The sequence below is a fragment of the Pteropus alecto genome, unplaced genomic scaffold (genome assembly GCF_000325575.1).
Source record: "Pteropus alecto unplaced genomic scaffold, ASM32557v1 scaffold45, whole genome shotgun sequence".
Lineage (NCBI taxonomy): Eukaryota > Metazoa > Chordata > Mammalia > Chiroptera > Pteropodidae > Pteropus > Pteropus alecto.
This window is the reverse complement of record NW_006442491.1, coordinates 24,011,588-24,018,114: the sequence shown is the minus strand read 5'-3', so window position 1 is coordinate 24,018,114 and position 6,527 is coordinate 24,011,588.

Sequence of the window (6,527 nt, the reverse complement as noted above, 5' to 3'; positions counted from 1 at the left end):
TATCTATGAATAATGTGGAAAAATCACCAAGATATGTTTTTAAAGAAATGAGTGAAGGCATTACAGTGTATAAGAAATTCCCTTTAAGAAGGTGGGGAGGGGGAGGAAATACATATGGTTTTGCTTTTATTTTCATATGGATAGACAATAAACTAATAAAAGGATTTACCTGTAAAAAAAAGGTGATGAGGCAGGTAGGTCATGTGTGAGAAACTTTTTTACTGTATCCTTTTTGATATACTTTTGTTTTTTAACCAAGTGAATGTATAACCTTTTCAGAAAAAAAAAAAAAAAAACATGGTGAGGTAAATTACCGTTCCCAGTTCTTCACTCCCCTACAATAGAATTATACATCCATACCATCTGCCATGTAACTTTGTAGGGCCTCTCACTGTAGACATTTATATTGGTCTTGACCTTGTGACTTGCTCTTAGCCAATGGACCGTTAAACAAATATAATCTGAGCAGAGGCTTTAAATATGCTTGTGTGGTTTAGGCTGCAACTCTTGCAATCCTGTTGTTAGTCATGAGAAGAACAAGTCTAAAGAAAATAAGAGACACATAGAGCAAACCCGAACCCAAACTGCAGCCTGGAGCCAAGTATAGCTGACCAGCAAGCTAAAGCTGAGTTGCCCCATAGATCCATGAACAAGAAAAATCTTTGTTCTTATAATCTACTGAAATTCTGGGGTTGCTTTGCAGTATTGTTGCTGGAGAAAACTGACATACTAGATCAATGTGTCCAATTGGGACTTTCTGCCTTGATGCAAATGTCCTACGGTCTGTGATGTCTAATGCACTAGCCACTAACCATATATGGCCATTGAGCACTTGAAATGTGAGTAGTGCAACTGAGGATTTGAATTTGAATCTTATAAAATTTTAGTTTACATTTAAACGTAACTGTATGTGGCCAGTGGCTACTCTGTTGCATAATATAGCACTAAACAAAATCTATGGCTGAGAGTATTTGCCCATGAAAATTACTAGAAGAAAATAGATCGGAAGCCTACATTATTAGTTTCCTAGGGCTTCCGTAACAAAGTACCTCAAACTGAAATGGCTGAAAACAACAGAAATTTATTCTCTCACAGTTCTGGATGCTAGAAGTCCAAAATCAAGGTATCGGCAGGGCCATGCTCTCTCCGAAGGCTCTAAGGGAGACTCTGTTCCATGCCTTTCTTTTAGCTTCTGGCATTGCTGGCAGTCCTTGGCTTGTAGACACATCACTCCACTCTCTGCTTCCATTTTCACGTGGCATTCTCTGTGTATGTGTGCACGCATACACGCGTGTCTCTGCATCTTTTTTCTTCTTATAAGGACACCAGTCATATTGGACACAGGGCCCACCCTGCTTCAGTATGACCTCATCTTAACTAATTACATCTATACATCTGCAACAATCTTATTTCTAAATATCATCACATTCACAGGCGCCAGGATCAGGACTTCGATATATCTATTTGAGAGGCACAATTCGATGCATAACACCTACTGAGTTTTGAGGGAATTATATTGCCAAGAAAACACAAGCCCAGACTCCAAAATTCTGTATGTATTTCACTTCTAACATAATGCTAGGATCCCAAACCTGCACCAGGAGGAAGCTGGTATGAAAGCTGTACAACCCTAAGGAGGATACACTCTCCCAGACACTCAGGATGATAATGCCTGAGAAAGAACTTCTCAGAGCACAAAGCTAAGAGCCACTGAGAATGATAGACAAGGGAGCTCTCTCTGGAAAGAAGAGACAGAGAGCTCTGAGAACTTACTCCACTGCTAGGTCAAGGAATCCATAAATTACTGCCCAGGGCAATTTGATCATTGCTATAAACTTCTCTGTGAGGAGCTTAAAAAGTGCTGATACCTGCGTCCCACCCCCAAGAAATTCTGATTTCATCATTGGAGTGAGGCCTGGGCATGGGGAGCTGCATAATGTCCCCAGGTGATTCTAATAGAAAGCAAAGTTTGAGAATCAGTGCCTGAGGGCAGTCCAGCAGTCTCAGCATCATTTGAGGACTTATTAGAAATGCAACATATCCAGCCCCATTGAGAGCTAGTGAATCCGGAACCCGCACTTTAACAAGATCCCCAAGTGATTCACATATATAGTAATATTTGAGAAGCATGGGTCTGGTCTTCCTATCAGCTCTGATTTTTATGTGAGAAGACAATACAACTTCTTTTTCATTTAAGCCACTCTCATGTTGGTCTCTGTTCTAACACACACATTTAGGTGATCAGATGATGCATATGCTTTTTTTCCTGAGATGGTCTGCATGGCAAGACCCAAGACTATGGAGCCACCAGAAAACTGTTACAAAGAAACCATGTGCCACGCAGTCCCCCAAAGCTTGGCCAGGAAGACGTGATAGGAGCAGGCGTCAAACTGGGTTCTTGAGAGGCCCTGGGCTCGGCCCATCTCAGGGTTCCTTGGGCCAACTGCCAGAGAAAAGAGCCATGTAGCCAAAGAGACAAGCTAAAGATTTGGACTGAAGGCAAGGAATTTAGCACAGGATTTCTAGCTTCCTCTCAGATTCTGCCAACCAACTGATAGAATCATCAGCCATGAGGCATCTGTGGCCTTTTAGCAGCCTGTCCCTTTGCACATATTGTTGACACAGACTTAGATGCTCTGTTCTGCCTTTTATCATCTGCCTCTAGATTCCTACTCATTCTTCTGGGCCCAGCTCAAGTGTCACCTTGGTCTTTCTTTGCTGGGGGACGGAGCAGAGTATCCCATAAGGTGCTTGTCATGGGGCAGGTTCCCTTCATGGAAGGTGAATGAGTGTCTTGGTTGGTGAGAATGTGTTAGGTAAGTTAGAGCTGTGTCCGCCACACAGCCCTCAGGATAAGGCATTTGCAGCAGCTAAGACCCCTCTTTCATTTGTCCTCCAATCCTTAGGTTTACTTGGTCTTGAGAAAACAGAGTTTAGTCAAGATCTTCTATACTGCTGCATCCCCAGAGCCTAGAACAGTTTTTAGCCCAGTGCATGGCCTATAGTAGGTGCTCAATAAATATTTGATAAATAAATCCTACGTGCCTGCCAGACCTTGTGCCAGATATTGGGTAATACTAATAATTGCTTTAGTCATGCTCTCACTTAGGCTGTACTTCCTTCTCCAGTCTAGACTCTGCCGCATTCACTCTGCAGCATCCTCAATGTCTTCATCCTGTTTCTATCACACTTGCAGAGGATTGCTGGGAACTGCTGGAAGTATAAAACTCCCCCACCCTCCCACCTCACAGCCCTATATGGCTGGGATCTTAGCACTGCTGGATCATCTTGCTGGATGTCCCTGGCCAGAGGCCCCTCCTTGCCTGGCCTTTCGGGACCCTACAACTGGCAGAGGTGATGGCCATAGAATCACTGTGGAATCAATTATAGCCAGACCCTTGAAAATATTCTATCCAAACCTGCAGGAAGTACAGCTTATCTCCGAAGGCTTACCTCATACCCAGGGCTAGGATTAGCATGAGGCAAGAGAAGCATTTGCTTAGAGAGCAAAATTTAAGCGGGTGCAAAAACTTCGACAAGCAAGATAGCATTTTGTGCAATCTCTTTTAAAACTCAAAACTCAAAAATGAACTATGATCAAAATAACACAATGAACAAAATAATAAAATTTGAAATAAAGACAGGATTACTACTGCTAATATTTCCTTTGGCCTCAGATTCAATATGGCTGAGCATAATGTTGCTACTGGCCTTGCACTATCTGAATGTCGATGTTACTGATCCTGCATGCCTAAGTGTTTGGGAAGGAAATATACTGATGTCTGCAACTCTGAAATGACATTTTTAAAAGGTGGATTCTTGAATGGGTAGATGGATAGATATGGGATAGATAATCCAGCATTATAAAATGATAATTGTTCAATCTGGGTGGTGAGTGTATGAGCATTCAGTGTAGAATTCTTTCATTTTTTTTTTCTATAGGTTTAAAGAATTTTGTAATGTTGAATAGGAAAAAAATAAAGACCAGTGAGAAGAACACCCAAGTCTGGTTCCTGGGGTCAAAACAGCTCCACCCTCTCCCAATCCTGGATGTCCAGACCTGGGTTCCCCCAGCACACCCTCACTCACAGTGTGGACTGAGCCCTCCAGCCAGCCTGCCTCGACCTTGACTGAAGCCTCTCTCTGGCCCTTGCCCTTGAGATCCCCCTTCCACACCAACAGAAATGCATGGATCTTCTCCACTTCCTGACTGGTGCTCATGGAGCCTGTTTGGCTCCCTCTCTCCCTCCAAGGCCCCTAAGTGGGGAACATAGTGCCTAGCGTAGGGCATGTCATTTAACACAATACGTTTGATAATACAGCATCCTTCCGTGTTTAGGGGAAAAAAACAACCAAAAGCCCACTTTTTTTAGTATATAGAGGACATGATATAAAGCATTGGAGATAAGTAATAATTATTAACTGGATAGGGTAGTGATGGCAGGAGGCAAGAAGCATTTAGGTATCTGGGATGAGCACGAAAGAGTTTACTCCAATTCTGAAGGTGAACCTTCCTTGAAGGCAGGCAGCTTGCGCTTTCGCCGCTGGGGGGCGAAGCAGGGCTGTCTCGGGACAGGTCGGCGGCGTTCCTGGGTTCCTCCCGGGTACAGGGTCCCGGTGATTCTAGGCCGGGGTACCAGGGCCCTGGGCCGGACACACAGATGCGGGGCTTCTGCGGACGGCAGTGGGGACAGCTTACCAGGGTCCGCAACACGTAGAGAACAAGACTCGCGATAAGAACTGAAGGGAAGTGATGGGAACCCTGAGGGCCCAAGGTGGATTCCCTCTCTCGGCCTCTGTTCGACCCCCGAATGAATCTTGCCTGGCCTATCCTTGCACTCGGACAGGACGCTCACCCCGAACCCAGAGAGAGAGAGAGTAGTTCTTCCTTTCACTTTCTACCCACGCATTTTGGTGTTGTGGGGAAGGGTACGGAGATGGGTCCCATCTACTACTGCTCCCTATTTCTCCCGGCAGCCTGAATGCAAGTCTGGGTGTGGGTGTACTATTGAGCGTGTAGGGCCTCCCTTGGGCCGCTAGGAGGCTGACCCTCCCGCCCCTGCAGCCCTCAGGACCTGCGCGGGGGACCAAAGCTCCTGCAAGCTGAGCACAAAGCCCGGAACCAAAACCACGCGGAGCGGAGCCAGGCGAGTCCGCGGAGGTAGCAGCCGCTGTCCAGAGCCTGCCAGTGTCTCATTTGTCCTTTTAAAGACGGGAAGGACGAAGCTGGTGCAGCGTGACGCTCCCAGCTTCCTATCCATTGCAGAAATCTGGGCTTTCATGGAGGCTACACACAGTGCTTGGACTCAGAACATACCCCGGGGGCCGTGGACCCGCTAAGCAATAGTGGAATAGTCAGCTCTCCAGGCCTGGGAGACATCAGAGGGCGTAGCGGGCCTGGAAACTAAGGATCCTCTGGCCAGCTCCCGATCCTGAATGCGCGACAATAGTGACAAAGGGGGCTTAGGGAGATGATACGAGACATCTCAAAAGGCCCGTTTAAATAAATTGTCAGAGCCGCGGACCGCCGAGGGGACTGGATCTCATCCCCCTTCTTCTTCTCCCACTTGGCAGCTGAAGAACCAGGGCGGTGTGGGTCACTTCTGTCGCAGGTATGCACACACATTCATTAAGATTCCCACAAGACACTACAGCCTTCTCCACCTCACACGCTTATCTTCATATAGGTGCTCTCTCTCATACACGCACCCACGCACCCACGCCTGTGGCAGCGGGCAGGGAGATATGGACCCCGTTCTTAGGCATTCTCCCGGTTCTTTCCCCTGAGGATCGATCGTACCTAGAGAAACCTTCCTAACCGGCTTTCTGCCTTGGTAGTGAAGACCAGGAACCTCCTGTGGCTTTTCTGGGAACTGCCCAGCCTTCCTGCGCTCCTGGATCCCATCTGGAAAGTCTAACCATGATCCTTTCCAACCATCCCAGAACTGGAACTCCTGGAGGCAGCTCCAGTGCTGCTCCTGGAGTTGGATCAACACACAAAAAGGCTGGATCCTCTGCATAATTCAAACAAGCACATTCTCAAAGAGGCTGCGCGAGAAAAGGGGATACTGGGGCCCAGATGGCTCACAGCTGCTTCTGAACAGCCAGATCTCTTCAAATTGGCCGTGAAGCCTCAGTTTGGATTTGGGCGCGGGGGAGGAGAGTTCTCCAGGGTGAGAGATGCCTGCCAGGCCAGGTTGGCAGCTGGCCGTGGGTACTCCTGGGTACCTTTACACAACCTGCTGCTGATGCCTTTATAGTTCTCTTTACAGTTGACAGTCCTGCCGTAAATTTATGTGTGTCCTCGTTTATTGCCTATCTCTCCTTTACTAAACAGGAAGCTCCAGGAAGGCAGGTCCCAGTCTGTTTCTACTGGAACTCAGGACCCTCCCAACTCATAGGCTGTCTATAAATATTCATTGAACAAATGTGTAGGGCTTTTGCACATAAAAACTTTCATTTTTTTTTTCCTTTTAGGATTGGAGGTTGAGAGCATCCACCACATTCTCAGGTATTTCCAACTCCCC